Source organism: Benincasa hispida, chromosome 2 (assembly GCF_027475165.1).
Source record: "Benincasa hispida cultivar pf3 chromosome 2, pf3_genome.v1.1, whole genome shotgun sequence".
NCBI lineage: Eukaryota > Viridiplantae > Streptophyta > Magnoliopsida > Cucurbitales > Cucurbitaceae > Benincasa > Benincasa hispida.
In genome coordinates this window covers 65,908,304-65,930,566 of record NC_143479.1, presented here as the reverse complement: position 1 = coordinate 65,930,566, position 22,263 = coordinate 65,908,304, and positions in this window count along the sequence as shown.

Sequence of the window (22,263 nt, the reverse complement as noted above, 5' to 3'; positions counted from 1 at the left end):
CCTTCAATCTCTAAAGAAAAAAATAATACTAATTACTGTTGAGCCAAAGTTACTTTGTTATAATATATTTATGCATTATTGATAGAATAATTGTGCTAAAATAAGAACAATGAGATGCACCTAATCTCATGCTCCTCTTTTACACACAGAAAAAAAATTAAAAAATCATTTTAAAAAACAAAAGTCACATATTGCACATTTGATCTATTGGGTGGGTGCTAGCCTAACGGTACAAAAGATAGGTGGAGCCTAATTTTTCCTTAAAAGGCATATTTGTTATCAACTAATACCAAAAATTCAAACTAGAACAATATTTGAAATTATTATAAAAATGAATTGAAACTAAACAACAACTATAAGAACCAACCTATTTAATTTAATTAACCTTAAAAGTTGAGGAGGGTTAAATCACCAATTGACAAAAAAAAAATAAATGTAAGCTTACGAGTGAAAGTAAATTTAAAATATTATATCAACACTCTAATACTCCCCTTCGTTTGTGAGTCCAACAAGTAGAAACCAATATTAATTGAGGAGAAAATAACATGTCAGGGATTTGAATAGAAAACCTCTTACTCGAATACCATGTTAAATCACTAAAAAAACCAAAAACTTAAGTTTATGGATCAATTTATTGATTTTAACATGGTCCCAGAGTGTAACGTCCCACCTAAGATTAGGAATATGTATTTGACACCTAATTACTCCGACATTTTCCTACCTCCTCCGCAACCTAGCAACGTGCGCCATGTTTAACTTTGGAGTTTTTAGGAATGAGCCAACGAAAAAGAAGGTACACCATGTTAGTATAAGTAATAACTTTTAACTTTTTTAATATTTTTTTAACCATGCTTTCGTATATATTAGGATGTGATCCTGGTTCATCATGTATCTATTCTAAATTGGAGCATGGTTGGTAGGAAATGTGTCAAAAGATCCCTGCAGGTATAACTTGTGATCCCTGCTAACTATTGATCGCTGCATTTAACTACCAATATTCACCCTTTTCAACAGTTTGAAAAAGGTAAATTGTTAAACAAAAAAAAAGAAAAGAAAAGAAAAAGAATGAATATGAGAATATTATTTATATGGCTACTTTTCTGTGGTTTTAGTTCACTGGGTTGCATTTCTAAGGCCTACAGTTATTTTAATTAATGGAAATTAAGAAGCTATAGGGGAATCCCCCTTTTGTTTCAAATTAATCAAAAGCCCCCATTATTTACCTTCAACTGAATGCATTGAACACATAATAATTCAAAAAAGCTGAAAAAAGGCCCAACCCTTAATTATTTCTAAAATCCTTTTTTTCTCCACCAAATTATATTCCTCTCCTTTAATTAATAAATATTATTAATTAGCTTTTTCTTTTTTTGGGTTGGGTGTTAATGCCTCACAGCTAGATGTTTCTGAGAAGGCATCAACCAGTTTCCTAGTTTACAAACTGTTTGTAAATGGGAGGGTACATGTGGATGTGGGTAAGAATTTATTCATCCCCATCCCACTTCAAATCATCCTTTACAAGAATCTACTCAACTTTTTCCATTTTTCTTTTCATTGTGTTTAACCACTTCCATGAAACCTCCCCAAATCCAACCTAACACTCTTTAACACTATAACAATTTTAACCTTTTTCCCACTTTTTTTTTTTTTTTTTTAATCATCGATCGAAAACATTCGATGATCCGAAAAAATCGATCAACCCAATTCAATCCGTACAGTTTGAGTTGGGTTGGATTCAAATAAATAAAAATTTTATGGGTTGGGTTAGTTCATGGATTCACTTAATATAATCCAAACCAACCCGAATTTATTATTAACTTTAAAATATATTTTTATTACTTATAATACAATTATTTATATATATATATTGATTTTAATTTTATTTAATTTTAATATTTTTTTTTATTTAACAACTCTTAAGTGTAGGTTTTTTGTACTTTAGAAAGAAAATTAATTTTTCACTTTAGATGCTTTTCTTTTATTTATTTATTTATTTGAGTACAAAAATAGTAGGGTAGGAATTGAACCTTCGATCTCTAAGAAGAAAGGTCATATGTTGATTTTGGCAGTTTAGATGCTTCTTAATTACCGTGTCGTTTTCTTTTTAAATATAGTACAGTCCAAAATTTGAAAATTAAAGTCGTAAATTCTTCATGGAAAGATAAATTCCACGCTAAAATGCCTTTTGGCAAATTGATCTCTACAAGTTAAGAGGAAGACCACAAGAAAATTCAAGAAGTCAATCAAAGGAAATTTCTTCTTTCTTTTCTATCCACATTGAGCCTTAAACCCCAAAACCTCCGACACCCCATGTTTTCTTCAAATGCATAAAATTTAAATGTAAAAGGAATTTTCTATTAGGTTTAAGGTATGATGAGGACGATACATATATATAGTTGAGATATTCAGGTGCATTTCTTGAGTTATCCTCTAGTTTTTTGTTAAAAAAAGTGTAAAAGAGAAATCGATTAAATAGATTGAATTCATGGTTATGCAACAGGCAACACCACTTTGTTAGAACATCTCTAAATAAATTAAGATATGCTCGCGTTGATACAAATTAGAGGATCCTTATATATTAAGGAACCTGTCGCACCTTGCAATATGCCCTAATAAATTAGCGGACCTGTACTTACTTGAATGTTTCATGTGTTCTCTCAACAAAAGATATAAACAAAAAATTCTTGTGTACTATAAATCAATTTTTCATGATAACAATTTATCTTCTGTGGAAATTAACAATAAAACATAATCGTAAGGGACAACGAAGGAACCACCAAACATATGATCACAACAATGGTATGGTATTGTTCATTTTTAGGCACAAGTGATCTTTCTTCTTTTCTTTTTTCTTTTTTTTTTTTGTTCTATATTCAAAAAGTCTTATACCTCAATGGTTATATCATCTCGCTCTCAATTTATATATCAACGATCACCAATCATCTTGCCAAATTAATTATTTTTTTAACAAATAAAATTAAAGGGATAGAATCAGGAATGCACCCAGATATCTCAATTAGATTGACACATATTTAGCATCATCCATGCACAAAAGTCCATTACTTTATTTCATCAAATATTAACAAAAAAAAAAAAAGAGTTATGTATAGGCCAAGTTTACTACAAAACTTTTTTCCTAGAACCTACCAAACCACATTTCACGCACACATGCAAACACAAACACAACAGATTCAGGACAAATATATATGTCACTTATGATTAAATATTCAACAAATTATTGGTTTTTTTTTTTTGATAATTGTAATGGGTAGCAAAATTGATTGTTACATTTACAAATTTGTCACACGAATAAATAATTTGCAAATATGTTAACTTTTTTGAGTTCTCATATCTTTCACTGTTATATCATCGATAGACTTCTATCATTAATAACAAGCAATTTTAGTGGTCTATCACTAATAAATAATGTTTTTTTATTTATCACGGCTAGATCATAAACAATTGTTATTTATATTATCGATAGTCTATTAATATATCCACTAGTGATGATATTTTATAACTAATATAACCATTTTTATGTCTACTAGCCAACTATTTTTACATGTTCGATAACCCTCATATCACATTAGCATTAAACAATCAATAGATACAGAAAGCATTTTATATATCAACACTAATAATGATAGACTTAATAACAAATGCACATGCAAATAATGAAAGATATAATAAACAAAAATTAAACGTCAATGATATAATATTTCTATTTTAATCCATACTATACCTAAAAGGAAATGTACATGCAAGAAAAAACACCTTGTAGTAAATGAATTAAAATAATATTATTTTATCACTACAAGAATTTTTGTCGAAAAACTAAAATAAGCGTGGACAGAAACTAGAACAAGCCGATAGTTTTTGTCGAAACCCAGCCTGATGATTTTCAATAAGACCACAAAACATTAAATGCGTTGTTAGAATGTAGCTTTATCGATAGTTTTCGTTGCGTTGGAAAAAAAAAATCCATCAATAGAGGCAAAAAATTTTGTAGTGTATTATATTAGTATTCTACTTATATTATTTACAAACAACAAACCATATTAACAAACGAGCATGTAAGTAATCAATGATAGATGTCTATCACCGTAAATCTTCATGAGTGATAAGTCTATAAAATTGTTCCATCGATGATAGACACTTATCTAGGTCTATTACCAATATACTCATAGAAGTTAAAATGTTGTTATATTTGCAAATAGGTTTAGATTATGTGCTAAATTTGTTATTATTTTGTATTATTGTTATAAATCCAATTGTCCCAAAATTATTAATTAAGAATAAGGAATAAAAAATATTATTAATTGGTTTCAAAATTAAACCCAAGGCCGCGTTGAATTTTATTAGAGACAAAAGTACTTAATTGGTTTCAAATTAAACCCTAAGGCCGTGTTGAATTTTATTAGAGTTTTTATTTTTGTTTATATCAAATCCATTAATTAAATAAGTTATTTTTAGAAAAAAAAAATTGACAAGATTCTTTCAAGTAACGTGAGAAAATAGAGTAAAAAAATAAAATAGAAAAGTTAGAACAATTGATAATATTTAAATGTTGAAAAGTGGAAAGATAATGAGTTTGTGTGTGGAGTTAGGATTATTGGAATAGGGGAATTAGAAGGTGAAAGGAAAGAAAGTGTTGAAAGACTTAATGAATAGTAAGTTGGAATTCCGAGTCTTTGCAAAGGGATTCCTCTGGTCAATAATTTAGCTATCAATCAAAGCAATGGAAGCAAAGAAAAAGTGTGTGTTTGTTTGTTCAAAGTTCGAATAATTTACGGAAAATATTTAAGTACGTTTTGGGATGTGTATTCATCTTTTTGCATCTTATTCAATTATCCACATTAATTTACCACGTAACAAATATTGAACCAAAGAAAAACAAGTATCCCACTTATATTGCAACGAATAACTAAAAAATGCTTTTAAAAATTAAAAGAAAACACTCTCTTATTAATTCTAATTACAATATCACTCTATTAAAGTTTTTGCGTGACTCACACTATTCTTTTTATTTTATAGTACTTGAAGCTCATCACTTGAGTCGATTATTACTAGTCAAACTCTTTTTTCTTCCTTAATTGGGTGGGCTCCAAAAAAAGATATATATATATATATTGTAAGCAAAGAGTGGTCTTAGCCAGGTTTAGTTTTAACTTTAGATTGAGATTCTTTGAGTTCCCTAAGTTAGTGATTTGAATTGATCTGACCCACTTTTTGCAGTATAAAAGGGAGGATACCCCAACCCAACCTCCCCACAGTTCAAACCAAACAACAAAGTAATTAAAAACAGATCAAGAGAGTTTTGAGTGTGAAGAAGAAAAGAGATTTATTGAGAAGCGGAGAAGAAAGATCAATTAATATGGGAGGGAACAGGCAGAAAAAATCTCATTCTTCTTCCTTCTCCTTCTTGGGGCTCTTCAAATCTAAGAGATCAGGTAGAAAAGGAGATCATTACTATGACCAGCAGCAGCAAGGCAGCAACTGGGAGGACTTCTCATGCCCTAGCAAGGTCTGGCCAAGCGACGCCGACAAATGCCACCATTGGGTGGCTGAGCCCGGCATCGATCGAAAGGCCAAAGATTACATTGACAGGATCCATCGTAACCGTGTCTTCGAAACCCAACGCCAAACCGTCACCCTTCCTCTTGATTCCAACCGCTGACGTTTCTTCTTCGTCTTCATCATCATTTTCTCATCTCTGTATATCTTTCCTTATTATTTTGTTCTCGCTCTCATCATGAGTCTATTGTAATTCCTCCTCAACTCTTCTCATTACTTTCCTTCATCTAATTAATAATATATTATACATTGTATTCAATATCATTTTCCGTAGCTTTAATTTCAAACAAAAAAATGATTAGACTGCAGTTAATCTCGTCCTACCATCTTTTCCTTCATAATAATCATTAACACACTTCATAATAATCAATAATAAGAGAAGATGATCTTCAAAAAGAGCCCCCCATAGGCCATATCTCTCTCTCTCTCTGGGATAAATAAGCCATATCTCATTTGAAACTAATTAATTCAACTTTATTAATCATTAACACACTTTAATTAATTAATTAATTTGTTCCTTAGCGTGGATGCCAACCAATACACATCTCCTTTTTGGCTTCTTAAATACATCCTACGTACCTTTCAAGTACATCTACACATTAATTATTCTCTTATCCCATCCACTTTTTCTTTAACAAATTATTTTATTTTACTTAAGCTTGGGTTATTCAAACAAAAACTACTCAATAAGTAATCCATTTATGAATATAGTTTAGTTGTCATAAAGTATATGTCATCGACTATCATTACGATAATGACGAAAGGGATAAAAAAATACCCGTTTTAACCGTTATTAGTTTAAACTTGTTAGAAAATAAATAAATGAATAAGTTTTTGGCATGTGTGTTAAAGGTTTTATATGAATATTGTTTGTAGATAACCCAGAATTTTATATTTTCAAAAAAAAAAAATGAAAATAGAAGTAAGAAGGAAAATCCATTATCAATCAAAGGGAAGTTTTGATGATGGATACGCAGATAGTGCAATCATGAAAAGGAGAATTGTGGAATTGGATTTTTTTTTTTATTTTTTTAAAATGGTATATAAGAAATTAAAAAAAAAATAGTAAATTTGGAATAATCTGAGGGTTCGAAATTAAAAACCCTTTGTGGTCTTTTCTAGTTATGTCTGAGTTTGATGTATAGACAAACCATGTTATGCCTCCCAAATTTATTCTCTTGTATTTGAATGGACGAATGTTGATATATTTTAATTACATTTTTTTTTTTAAATTTCTTTATTTCTTTTGAACAAAGTAAAAAGGCAAGATGCTTTCCCTTAAATTTATTTGGTTTTTTTCCTCTTTTTTTCAGTGTACGTTTGCTTTGGTTTCAAACAAAATTAGGCATCACTTTACATATTATATACAAAAAAAAAAATTTGTCGTCTAGTGTTTTTTTTTTTTTTTTTTGGGTTCATCATATTATAGCTTTCAATGTGCAATAAGAAGGAAATTCCAACCCAAAAGAGGGGAAAAAAAACTTTGAATAATGCTAAAGGAGTAAATAGTTAAGTTATACTATTGACACAGTTTTATTTCTTGTTGTCTATGGCAAAAGTAGAGGTCTTTTTTTTTGTTATTAGGCCCTTATTCAAATTCTTCTTTTCAGTCTCTCCAAAATGAAGAATTTAAGTAGGGAAAGTGCATAACTAAAGGAAGGTCCTTTATGTGAGGAAAACCCTAAAAGAAAAATAAAAGTAAAAGCATTATGAAGTAAGAAGATTGATGTAATAATATTTTTTTGATCTCTTTTGTTTATGAGAAGTGATTGTTTTGGACCTTCCAAATCCATTCTTTTTGTCTCCAAAATGAAGCTGGTTAGAATTTAGAAAGTGAATAAGCATTATATTAAAAGGAGGCTTTCTAGGGGTTTTTTTCTAATGAATTAATAAGATTTTAGATTCGTAATGGCTTCTTCTCAGTTTTTTTTATGTCGGATGACCATTTTTTATTGTTAGAGCGCACTAATAGTATGTTAATTATCTATAGTTCTACAAAAATGGACGAACACTATTATAACCCAAATTTAGGGTATCCATACATAAAACGTACTCTCTTAGAATAAACCCACACAGAAAAAGACTTTGATAGTGTAATTAATACTCGAGTCTAGGAATGGTACAAATGAACTGAGATCATATTCTAATGAAAGTATGGTTAAGAAAGACTTCAAAAAAATTAATAGTTATTACCTATATACTAACAAGGTTCAACTTTCTTTTAACTAATGACTCATCTATAAAAATGTCTAAAGTTAAATATGTTTGGCTTGGAGTAATCCTATGTAGGGAGATTTCTTGAAAAAATTTTAAGAAAGTTTGTGAGTGAGGGCATCCTGATCTGAATCTTGAGTATGACATTACAGGTAGAATGCAAAAGCGGATAAAAAATAATAATTATTATTATAGAGATAATACATTTTAGGTTTTTTTTTCTAGTTTTTATTTGATTATTAGGTTTCAAAAAGGTTACGTTTTTAGTTTAAAGTTTTGAGTTTGATTTCAATTTAGTCCTTAGATTTCAAAATTTTACAATTTTACCTTTAAGATTTGAGTTTTAAGATTAACATAACTTTTAAAACCTTAAATTTTTACTAAATACTCATTTTTCAATCTTTCGTGTGTTAATGTCTATTAATTAATTTAAAAGAATTAAAAGACAATATAATTAATTATGTTTCCTATATTTTCACCACTATTCAAATTAATTTGAAATTTTCACTTCATAATTGTTTTAAATTAGAGAAATTTTCGCAGATAGAAAAAAGTCAAATTATTTATAGAAATAGCAAAAAAAAAAAAAAACCATTGATAGACACCGATAGACTTCTATCGTCTATCACATATTATCAATGATAGACTTCTCTTCAATCAACCTCTATTAGCTTCTATCAAATAAGATTAAATTTTGCTATTTTGTGTGAATAGTTTCTCTTATTTTTCTATTTTTGAAAATCTCCCTTTAAATTATTTAATAGAAATTAACGCCAAAAACTGAGAATGAGTATTTAGTGAGAAAAAAATCAAGGTTAAAAGTATAAATCTTAAAACTTAATGACCAAATTGAAATAAAACTCAAATCTCAAGGTAAATTTGTAAGATTTGAAACCTAAGAAACTAGATTGAAATCACACTGAAAACTTAGGGGCTATTTAACTCACTGAGTCGAGTTAATATGTTTGATTTAGTAAGATTATGTTTGGGGTGTAGAGTTGTAAGATACAGTTTCTCGACAAATGTGAAAAGTAAAGAAAGAGGAGAAGGTGGAGTCACTCGATAAATTTGAAAAGGGGAGATAGAGGTAAAAATCGAGTTTCCCGATAAATATGAAAAATAGCAAAAAAGGGGAATATGAAGTTATTAGATAAATGTGCAAATTTCAATAGTATATACTAAATACTATTGAAATTGAGTTGTTTACACCAATTTAAGACGTTAGTCCAAAATTACACGAACCAAGTATTTATCCCATAATAATATTATATTAAACAATTTCCCTTCTTTTGAGGGCCTCCAATCCAAGTGCCCTGTTCTCTGTCCCCAAAATGAAACTGAGAGCAGCTGTGCATTGTTCTTTTTTTCCGCTTCAGTAGTACACTTGAGAGAATCTTACACACCCCATTATACATTTAATTTTAATATCTAAGCTTAGCAACATAATTAAGTTCAATTAAAATTAGCACAATTAATGAAGGCCCAAGAATATTTTTTATATATTTTAACATACAACTTTTAAACTTTTTTTAAAAAAAATTAAATTTAAGATTGCAGCTAGCCAAGACAATCATATATAGTGGAAAAGTGAGTCCCTTTTATTTGAATACCCAAAAGGTATTAATAAAAGAGATTCTTTGTAAAATATCTAAGCTTTATTAATTATTGGCAACTAATTATGTTCCAACTTCTAAACTCGTGTGGTTGTTTGATCTTGTTAGGCTCCATTTAACAACTATTTTTTATTTTTGAAAATTATTTTTTTTTTCATTTCTTACAATGATATGCATTTTTATTAAATACAATGGTTGATTTCTTAACTAAATTCCTAAATCAAAAATAAATTTTTGAAAGCTACTTTTTTTTAATTTTCAAATTTTGACTTGATTTTTTAAACTATTAGTAGAAAGTAGATAACTAAGGAAAAAATTTGGCCATGGAAACGATGTCTATAGACTTAATTTTCAAAAACAAAAATAAAAAACTATCCAATAGGATCTAAAAATAAAAGAAGCAACCAAAACCAACTATTGTTTTATTTTTTTTATATAATAATAATAATAATAATAAAGTTTGGGGTTTCATTTTGTTGTGTCTCAAACTTTGGACGCAGCATCGCCCTTTGATGTCCTCTCCAGAAAACCAGTCCTTTCATAGTGATCCAAAAAAATTCCCTTTCAATTATATCATTTTTTTTCTTTTAAAATCTTTCATTTTAGCCTTTTCAATATTTTTTTTATTAGTTTTGAAATTAAGTCACTAGCAACTAATTGAATTTTTAATAGATTCATGATTTTTCTTTTAAAAAAAAAATGTTTTATAGGTTTTTAGACTTTATTGGTTTTTACAACCTAGGGGTAGACATTGGAAAAAGATTAAAAAAATCAATTAGGTGTATGTGGCACCTTGTAGTTGAGCCACGTACTAATTGGGCTTACAAATGTCCATTTTCCCTGTGAGGTCGGGACCATAGAAACCTATCCTCATAGGGTGGAAAATCTCTTTTTTAGGCTAAGAATGGAAAATATTTCCTCGTCCTCATTCTTCACTCTGTTTAATTTTTTCTTAAAATATTTGAATCACTTTAAACTCTTACATTCACAAGTTTTTTTTAGCTAAACTTAGAAATGTCCATTTTTCTTACAGTGTCGAAGCTCTGTGGGGACCTAGTTCTAACAAGTGGGTGAATGGAATGAACTCTTCATTCCGGAGCAAAGGCATTGAGTCACAATGATTTTATTTAGAATCAAATGAAAATATAAAAAGAGTTAAACATTTACATATCTCAAAAGATTATGGAGAATACTTTGGTGGGAGATGCCCTCCATAATTTTTTGAGGTATATAAATGTTTAACCCTTCTTGTATTGTGTTTGCTTCTCAATAAAATTATTGTGATCTAATGTTTCCGATGTGGAATGAAGAGTACATTTCCTTTAGTGGTTAGAAACATTTCTTGCAAGCTAAACAGAAAAGAGGAATAAGAATACATTTTTCATCCTCATTCCCCCGTTCTCCATTCTCCACCCCGTTTTTCTATTATTATTATTTGAAAAGAATTAGATACACACATATACATACAAAGGCATCTATATATATTAAAATCACTTGAAACTCTTAGGCATACATAATGATATTGTATGGATATTCTAATATATTTGAAAATGTTCAAACTCTTTAAGTATGGATAATTAAATAATTTAATATTAAATTTATTTTATTTTATTTAACAGGTGTAAGAATTTTTCATACATACAAAGACATCTATGTATTAAAATCACTTGAAACTCTGATATATATATTATGATATTGTATGAATAATTTAATATATTTGAACAATATTGAAACTCTTTAAAGTATGGATAATTAAATAATTTAATATTAAATTTTATGTTATTTCATTTAACAGGTATAATAATTTTTCCAGTGAAATTGACCATTTAAATGAAAATTCATAAGAAAGAATTTAACTATAATCGTAAAAATTCTTCATGGGGATCCCAAAACCCATGAATTCTCGGGGGAATAATCCTAACCTCAATCTCTACAAAATTTTACTATTGAAATAGTGGAGATGGGGACTCAAAAGTCATCCCTGTCCATGTCTCACCCAGTGAATATTTAATATATTTTTAAAATTTTAATTTTGTGTTTAATAAATGATTAAATTATAAAACAATATTGAATATATTTTAATTGGTATAAAACATGAACCGTCAACTCTAAGGTTTCAAGTATTTTAATATCTAGGAATCACACATATTGTTGAATTATAAAAAAAACTTTAATTACAATTGTAGTCCCAAAACATGTTGGGGTTTGTGTCTATTCACTTTCTAAAATTTAAAATTACAAATTTAACTTCTGCTTTGAATTTTTTTTTCAAAAAAAAATCTTTGGATCTATTAGGCACAAGAATTGGAAGTTTAGGATCTCGTTAGGCATAAAATTCAAATTTATATCTAATAAATCAATTAATTTTTGGAAACTTAGGGGGATAATGAGTTAGTTATTATAGTCTTAGGTTATTATAATTAGGTTATGATAGTTTGCATTTGGGATGTAGATTATTTTAGTTTTTGATTATAATAGTATGTGTTTGAGCTGTAAACTATTTTAGTTTGAGAATGAAATAGTAAATATTGTAGCAAATAATAAAAAATGGTGAATGTAAAATAGTAAAAATTGTTGTAAATAGTAAATACTGTAACAAATGGGGTTTTGAAATAGTATTGACGGTAGCTAATTAGAGGTTTTGAAATAGTTTTACTGTAACAAAAGATGGTTATTATATTTTGATGATAATCCTTGCCCTAAATATCCCTTACTAACTAGACATGAAATTAAAAGTTACCCAATAGACACTTTTGGAAGTTTAAGGATTAAAATAAACACAAATTTCAAAGTTCAGACTATAAACTTGTAGCTTTAACTGTAATAAATCTATGAAATTTTTGTGTCAGCTAGTTTTTTTTATCTATTCAACGTCTTTTAATGCTTAAGAACCTATTAAGCATAAAGCAATTGAAAGTTTTAAGATGTTATTAGAAAACATTAAATTTAATGTATAATGCATAGACGATTACCTTTAGAAAGATATCTAACATATAACAAATTAGACATAATATAGGCACAAAATTGAAAGTCCACAAAATTTATTAAACACTTGTAAAGGCTATAAACAGTGTTATTAGTAATTTTGGACCAATAGAATAAATATAAAAAAGAAAAATTGGATAAAATAGCAAGATTCAGAATCTACTTGGATTTACGTCAAATTCCAGAATTAATGAGATTTTTTAACCAACTTGTCACTCAATGAGATCACTTTTTATTATACCCGATTTGCCCTTATTGTGATCATCCAGGAGAAATATTGAATATAGTGTAATTATTGTAATGTGAATCAATTATGATTAAAAATACAGTGTAAATATGCACACATCGGTTATCAATTTCTAATTTAACATATTTTATGGATAAAAGTGACATATTTTTTTGCCCAATTTAAAGTTTAAATTGGTAGTCTTTTATCATATTAGATTTGTTTGACGACTTTTCAAATTCATTCAACATGAAACAATCTTTCATTTTTATCTCTCTATTTTAATTTGTCATAAATATTCAAATTTTACATTAATTGTTATTAATATATTTAATTCCAGGTTAATTTTGGTTCATTATTTGATACATATTCTCATCCAATTATGTTTATATTTTGAATTTTTGAGTAGTTCGATTTTTATCGTATCCTATCACTTATCATATTATTATATTACTATATCGTTTTAAAATTTTGGATATACACTTTATTTATCGATATTTAAAAAAATATATATATATCTTTCTTATTGATAAACAAGTATTCAATTTTTCTATCTTGCTATTTTCTTTCCTCTAGATTACAACACGTTAGACTTTTTTCGATGATAGATAGGATGAAAATTCATATTATCATGATTTTTGTGTTCTTGAGACTTGTATTCCATCATATTCGTCATTCCAATAGTTTGTTGAACATATACAAGGTAAGTTTTTTTCCTTCTACCGATCTATCTGTATCTCGTTTGATAATATATCAAAATGGTTTCAACAATTCAAATCTTATTCAGATTGTTGAAAATAACGATGTTTTGTGGCCGATGCCAATTTTATCGAACTTTCCCAAAAATGATTTATGTGTAGTAGTTGACCATGTATCTTCTGGTACTTCTAGAAATATAATATATTTGAATAATGAGTTAGCGGTCATTCTCAACAGTAACAGGTCATTCTCCCCAACAGTCTTATCACAATATAAAAATAATCGACGCTTGTTCTTCTTTCAATTTTCTCTTTGTTCATAACATTAATCCTTCTTCGAACGCATTTAAATGGTTGATTATTTTTAAACTTAATAGTTAAAAGATGAAAATAAATAACAAAATTCCAATTGTTGTTTTGGAATCCTAAAGTAGGAGGAAAATATTCTATAGACTAAAGATTTATTCGTTTTGCATAAAGATTACAATTAAAATATTGTTTAAAAACACAATCGTATATTAAAAAAAAAAAAAAAAAAACTATTCAATAAATCTTTAATTATTTTTGAAAAAAATGAAAATATCTATATATCATATCTAAAGATTTCTCTTCAACACTTATTTCTTACCTTGAATGGGGGGAACAATGTGTAGAACAAATTACAGTGCACCAAGAAAAGAAAGATTGTGCCAGGTTTTAAATTTTTCTGCCTATGAAATGGACTTTGATATTGTCGGCTTTGCTGTCCGACGGTAAAAATAGGTGAGATTCTTCATTCCTCTCACAATCGAATCAGTAAAGAAGTCTCTTAATATTGAGAATGTCCTAAAACTCGCAGTTTGTAAACATTAAACATATTCTATTCACAATAATATTATTATTGAAATTTCTATCAATAAAGGTGTTATTGTATTGCATTCTTTTATAAATTCAATAAACATTGCATTCTTTTATAAATTCAATAAACTAACCCATAGTTATAATATGAATATGTAAACTTTATGTAGAAACATAAAAGAGGATCAAGTTTTAGTAAATACCCAAAAGGTTTATAAGTATATGGATAGGGTTGGGTTTCTTGTTCTCGGGACACTATGGATAATGCGACCCTTTTTATATATTGATACAAAGGATGTGATCCCAAAATCGTTCATGTTGAGACATGTAAGTGGAGGTATTCTATGCAAAATATGTTTGCATAAGATCGGACCACGAAATAGTTACTTTTTTTTTTATAACGATTATTTACTGCTAAAACTAACTATTTCAGTTCAATGACCTAAGGTAACTCGATCTTAATCCTGAGCTAACTATAAACTCCTGTTTATTCGGGATTATCCTTTAATCTACACAGGTGAGAGTGGTTCAACATCACTGCTTAATAAGTCTCCCATTTTAGGGGGAAGACCATCTAGATAGTAGGGAACATAGTCTTGCAAGACGACATATCCATCTTAGGGTTAGCATATAGGTTGTTTCCTTTAGTACTGACTTCTGGTTTTGAACAAAGGGGTCCCACCCTCTCGTGGTAGAGAGGGACTCGATTTATTAATTGGACCACAAACCAACTGTTCAATAGAGGATCAGTGGAGACTTAAGTAGCAAAATGTATTATAGGGGTAAAATGATAATTTCTATAAATACGAACGACTTGTGAAGGATCGACTTACTGATTATGGTTGAATCAAGTGGACAGAAATATATCTACAGCGAGGAGAGTGCAACTATTGAGCTATAGTAGTATGTCTCAGAAGTTAACGAATAGTGATTAATTAAGTTTAAAGAGTTTAGCCAATTAATCTCAAATCGTTAAAGCTCGTGATCTATCGGTCCATAAGGTCTCTCTACTAGCTCGTAAAAGGATTAAACCTTATAATAGCGTGTTGAGAGAATTTGAAATGTCCAAACTCGACTTACGGTTTGGATTATTATATTTAATATAATTAATGTTTAATTAACGAATTAAACATTACGGTTTCTAGAGAGTTGATAATATTTAAATATGATTCAAATATTTGATGAGGTATTTTAAATAATTTAATATTTGATATTAAATTAAATTAATTAAATTGGTTTAATTATCTATCCATTTTAATTTATTATATTTAAAATTGATAAATTTTAAAATTTGTGAAACTGTATTATTGAATTTTGAATTTTTGAAAATCAAAGTTACAAATTGATTTAATCAAATTTTGATTTTAGAATTTAATCTTAGAAAATTCCAATTTCAATAATAAAAATAGATAGAAAAAAAATCGAAAGTGGGAAAGTTCCATATATTTCCACTTTGGATAACACCTCATGCCACTTTGATTCAACGCAATTTGAAGTGGCATTGTCTTAAGACATCTGATATGCATGATTGACTATTATAAAATGATGTTTAGAAATCAATTTGTTTTTTCATGCAAATTGAATTCTAAGATTGAAAAAAGAAAAATCAAATTTTTCCATCCCCTCTTCAAGCTCTCAAAACCAACACTCATTTCCTCTCAATTTGAGTTCCACAACTCAATTTAAAGCCTAAGGATAGTAGAGCAAACTTTAGTGGTGGTCTACTGCAGAGATAGAAGAAGATTTACACTCAATCGAATCAGTAAAGAAGTCCCTTAATATTGGAAATGTCCTAAAACTCACAGTTTGCAAACATTAAACATATGTTATTCACAATAAAGTTATTATTGAAATTTCTATCAATAAAGGTGTAGTTCAATTGTATTCTTTTATGAATCTGATAGACTAACCCATGGTTATAATATGAATACATAAACTTTAGGTAGAGACATAAAAGAGGATCGAGCTTTAGTAAATAGCCAAAAGGTCTATAAGTATATGGATAAGGTTGAGTATCTTGTCCTAGGGATACTATGGATAATGCGGCCCTCTTTGTATATTGATATAAAAGATGTGATCCCAAAATCATTCATGTTGAGACATGAAAATGGAGGCATCCTATGCAAAAGATGTTTGCATAAGATCGAACAACAAAATAGTTACTTTTTTTTATAAGGATCATTTACTGTTAAAATTGACTATTTCAGTTCGATGACCTAAGGTAACTCGATCTTAATCCTGAGCTAACTATGAACTCCAGTTTATTTGGAATTATCCATTAATTTGCATAGGTGAGTGGTTCAAGATCAATGCTTAATAAGCCTCCCATTTTAGGAGTAAGACCAGATGGATAGTTGGGGACATAGTCTTGCAAGACGGAATTCACTCATACCCATCTTAGGGTCAGCAAATAGGTTGTTCCTTTAAGTACTGACTCCTGGACTTAAACAAAGGGGTCCCGCCCTCTCGTGGCAGAGAGGGACTCGGTTTATTGATTGGACCATAAACCAATTGTTCAATAAAGGATCAATGGAGACTTAAGGAGCAAGATGTATTACAGGGGTAAAATGATAATTTTGACCTAGCTGTAAATACGAACGACTTGTGAAGGATCAACTTATTGATTATGGTTAAATCAAGTAGACAAAAATATTTCTACAGTGAGGAGAGTACAATTAAAGAATTATAGTGGTATGTCTCAGTAGTTAACGAATAGTGATTAATTCAGTTTAAAGAGTTTAGCCAATTAATCTCAAATTGTTGGAGCTCATGATCTATAGGTCCATAAGGTCCCTCTACTAGCTCGTAAAAAAATTAAAACTTAGAATAGCGTGTTGAGAGAATTTGAAATGTCCAAACTCGACTTAGGGTTTGGATTTAATATAATTCATGTTTAATTACGGTTTCTAGAAAGTTGATAATATTTAAATATGATTCAAATATTTGATGAGGTGTTTAAATAATTTAATATTTGATATTAAATTAAATTGGGTTAATTATCTATCCATTTTAATTTATTATATTTAAAATTGATGAATTTTAAAATTTGTGAAATTGGATTATTGAATTTTGAATTTTTGAAAATCAAAGTTACGAATTAATTTAATCAAATTCTGATTTCAGAATATAATTTTAAAAAATTCCAATTTCAATAATAAAAAATAGATAAAAAATTGAAAGTGGGAAAATTCCATATATTTTCACTTTGGATAACACCTCATGCCACTTTGATTCAATGCAATTTGAAGTGGCATTGTCTTAAGACATCTGATATGCAGGATTGATTATTATATATTGATGTTTAGAAATCAATTTGTTTTTTTTTCATGCAAATTGAATTCTAAGATTGAAAAAAGAAAAACCATATTTTTCCATCCCTTCAAGCTCTCAAAACCCCATATTTTTCCATCCCTTCAAGCTCTCAAAACCACTTAATTTCCTCCGCAGTATTGGGTTTTGGTGGATCTAATCCTCCGCGAAAAGTCAGAAATTCAACACTCATTTCCTCTCAATTTGAGTTCCACAACTCAATCTAAGGCCTAAGGTTAGTAGATAAGACTTTGGTGGAGGTCTACGGCAGAGATAAAAGAAGATTTACGTGGAAATTTCAAGCAATTCAGTGGTTTCATCAAATATATGATTCTAAAACCTTAATAGTTAGAAAACCATGAACATGCATGCTAATTATCTTAAATTGACGTAGTTAGTAAAGAAAATCTAAACAGAGATCTCCATGAGCGGAAGCGAGATCTTTCCAAGCCCATTGTGCAAGAATAAATGCATTCACAAACATATAAGAATAGTTATGTATTATAAAGAAAATTACAACATGCTATCTTAACTAAATACTACAGGAATTGAGAGACATACGTTGAAGAACTCTTCTTCTAGAAATCTCTCGCTCTCATGAACAATTGGACAACAATATCTCGCTCTCGTGAGCAATCATCTAGGCAACCTCTTGCTGTCGTCACAGTCACGAACAGTCTGATCCTCGAATAGCAACCCTTCGACACTACCACTTGGCAACCTTGGTATTCTCGGAATGAGAATCCAGGAGGTTTGGGCTCTATGTGAATTTGGTAGAGGGAAGGAGGAAGAAAACGATCGAACTACACGATCAAGGAAGTGGGAGAAAGGTTTTGTCTATCGCATAGACTGAGAGTACTTGATCATTTAGTAAATCTTGCTCTCGTGAGAATTGTCTAGCCAATCGTCTAGTAAATCTCGATCGGTCGTTTAGTCTCTCACTCAATCGTTTACACGATCGTCTAGCAAATCTCACTCAATCGTTTACACGATCGTTTAGTCTCTCACTGGATCGTTTAGCAAATCTCGCTCAATCGCTTAGACTCCCGTGAGGGCTATCATGTAGTCTCTCGTGAGTAAACGATCAGTCAAGCAATTAATCAAGCGATCATCTATAAAATGAAAACTCTTTTCATTTTATCCTTCAGTTATTCAAAACTGAAATTAACCTCCCACTTGCACGGTTAATGGAGAAAATAACTAACTAAACAATTATCTCATAATTGTTTTTATTATAAATAAATATAATAACTAACTTACCATATTATATTTATAACTTATAGTTTTAATATCACATCATATGTAATATTTAAACCATAGTTCTTTTCCCCTTTATTTAATATAAATCATATTTATATCAATTTATCCAATTAATGTATCTAATACATCAAATCAATTATATCACATATTGATATAATTGAACTAATTTAATTATATCATATATAATCAAATTCCCTCTTGTTAATTTGAACACTTCAAACTAACCCAAAAATTGATTCTCAACTTGAATCCATTGAGCTACCAAGGGGACCTTATGGACCTGTAGCTTGAAGCTCCAACGGTACGTGAATAACTAACTAAACTCTTTAGTTACGAGATCCACCATCCGTTAACTGTTGATCACTCCACTAAAGACCGACAGCTGCACTCTTCGTACTACAAACATATTTCTGTGTCCATATAACCAATCAACAGTGCGATGACCCTTCACAAATCGCTCGTAAGTACAACTGAGCCAATTTACCATTTTGCCCCTGTAGTTACATCTAACTTCTTAAGTACCACTTATTCCTCTAATGAACAATAAGTCATAATCCTACTATGACTGAGTCCTTTCTTCCAAAGAGATGGTGTGGTTACTATGTTCAAGACTCAGAATCAGCCCTTAAGAAAACAATTTATCTACTTACCTCTACTTCGGGGAAGGAGTGAATTTTGTCTTGTGTAGTGAGTTCCCAGCTTCCCAATCAGACGAATCCTAAAAAAGGTAAGCTTGTTGAGTTGGCAATTTGGCCACTCTCACCCATACTAATCAAAGGATTTTCTTCATAGGCAGGAGTTCTCAACTCATTTAGGATTAAAGTCATGTCACCTATAGTCATTTTAGTGAAATGTAAGTCTCAATTATCAACGACATTATATAAGAGACTAATCATTTCGTGGTCCGATCTTATACAAACTTTTTGTATAGGACATCTCCCCCCCCCCCCCCCCTCCGGTATCTCACATACATGCTTAAGTTACATGAAATAACCATGGATCTTAGTTTATTGGATTTGAGTAAATGTATATAAAATGACATTTATTTTATTAAGAACAATGTGTGTACAAAAAGTTTACAAACTACGAGACCACTGGGAGAATTAGGACACCAATCCCAACAGTTAGAATGCTTATATCCTTAATTGTTTCCGTATGTTGAATGTCAACTCCATCACTTAATGGATAAATGAGTTTTAAAGAAGATTATACTTAAGAAAATGAAAGATTGGGGAATGATTTACAGTCTTTTACTTGCCGAAAATGTTCTCTAGTATTTTTGTTGGGGGGCGTCATAATGGAAGGGATTCTCCTAATGTTGATTTCTGTTAGGGTCGCCGAATAGAGGTGTTTTTTTTCCTTACAATGATGGTCTGTGTTCGGGGCAGAAGCTTTCCAAAATCTCTAAGTTGTTTTCTTTTATGATAAGATCAGTTCTTAGTTGTTTTGGTTTTAATTATTATTATTTTTTTTATTTTGTATGCATGCCTAGTTTAGTGTAGTAATCATATCTTGTAGGTGTGGCTTTGGCATTTGTTAAGATGCATTGTTTAGTGTGGTAATTGTTTAGTTACCGTGTATTTGGAGTTTTTTTTAATGTTTTAGAAACTCCCGGACTTCAGTTTTTGAACATTAAGTATTTTATTTTAAGTGAGAGTAGTTTTGACAATTTCTTGTAGTTATTTATTTATTATTTAATTCGATTTTGCCATTTTCACAATTTTGAAAATATTTTGTTATTTTTTCCAAATAAAACCTCTAGTTTTGCTATTTATTTGGTCAGTGTATTAAAAAGGGAAAAGAAAACCGAATCGAGGCCAAGACAAGACATCTTGCCAAGACAAAGGAGTTTTCAGCCTTTAGGGCAACCTTTCCCATGGTCGAGGAGCCCAATTAACCCATGGGGCATGAGTTAGGCCTTTGGGCCAACCTGCCCCTCGATTCATCCTTATCCTCTTAGACCGAGGAGCTTAATCATCATATAGAGCCAATCCAATGAAATTGCAAATTAGCTTATTAGATTATGAGATAATTGAATTCTAAAAAGGAATAGAAGAAGACATAAGTCAATCTCCTCTATATACACATCATTATATATAACTCCATATTTGGAAAGGGATTGAATCCTAAAGAGGAAACGATAAATCATACTGTCATTGAATTGGAATTGGAAAAATCAAAATTAATTTTTACAAAAATAAAAATAGGCCAAGCATATTGATTTTTCAATATAAAAAAATCAAAGATGAAAAATGTTACCTTTAAAGAACCAAGAAATCCTCAAGTAATTCCCTCCAAGGCCATGTTCAAGACTACTGTAAAAGACACAAGAAATCTTCCAACAATGTAGACACCACCAGTTGGAGTCCTCGTTATTCTTAGGACGCAAAAGAAGTTTGGGTTTCTCTTGAGCTTTTTGTAGAGGGAAAAATCTGTAGAATTTCTTTTAAAGAATTTGAGCAATTTTTTTCAGAGAGTTTGTGTATCTCTGTGTTTCATGTAGAGATAAAGAGAGAAGAATGGGAGGGAGTTACTTAACTCCCTTCCAAAGTTGTCCTCAAATAACTCCTTAGATGGGTAGTTATCAAGGCAGATATTTGTTTAATATTATATTAAATAATAATATTAATATAATATTAGTAGTATTGTTAATTTAACCACTAATAATCATATTATATGCATTTATATTATGTTATAATACAATCTCCTTTTTAACCTAAATTTTTAACATGAATCAAATTCATATTAAATTTTAATCTATAGTATAAAACCTACGTAAATATTTGAATATTTTTCTCTCACATATTATATAGTTCTAATTATAAATCATATTTATAATTAACTATATATTATAATGTATCAACATATATTATACATTATATTAATCATATTAATATAATTAATTACTTTCCATAAATAATTTGGAAAATTCAAACTATTCTAAAAATGATCATTCCTTGGTTTTGTCCTTAAAGAGTTAACAAGGGGACCTAATGAACCTACAGATTAGAAACTCCAATTAGGGTGTTCATAGGTTGGGTTGGGTTGGGTTGAACGATTTTTTAGACCCAACCTAATTGTTCGGGTTGTAAATTTTTTCGACCTAAATGACCCTTATTAAAAAATGAACCCAACGCAACCCAACCATAAAATATTTGGGTTGAGTTGGTTCGGGTTAATTGGGTCATTTATTTAAAATTTTGTTATAAAAAGAAGCAAAACGTAAATATGTAAAAATCTAATTTAATTGTTTTTATATATTGAATTAAGAATAAAAACTCAATTTCAATTTATATAGTGAAATTTTTCTCTATAAAGTACAAAAAAACTATTTTTAAAAGTTGTTAAAAAATAAAATATTAAAAAAATATTAGAATTAAATAAAATTAAAATCAATATATGTATAAATAATTGTGTTATAAGTAATAAAAAAATATATTTTTTAAAGTTAATAATAAATTCGGGTTGGTTCGGGTTGGTTTGGATTAAGTGAACCCATGAGCCAACCCAACCCATAGATTTTCATTTATTTGAACTGAACCCAACC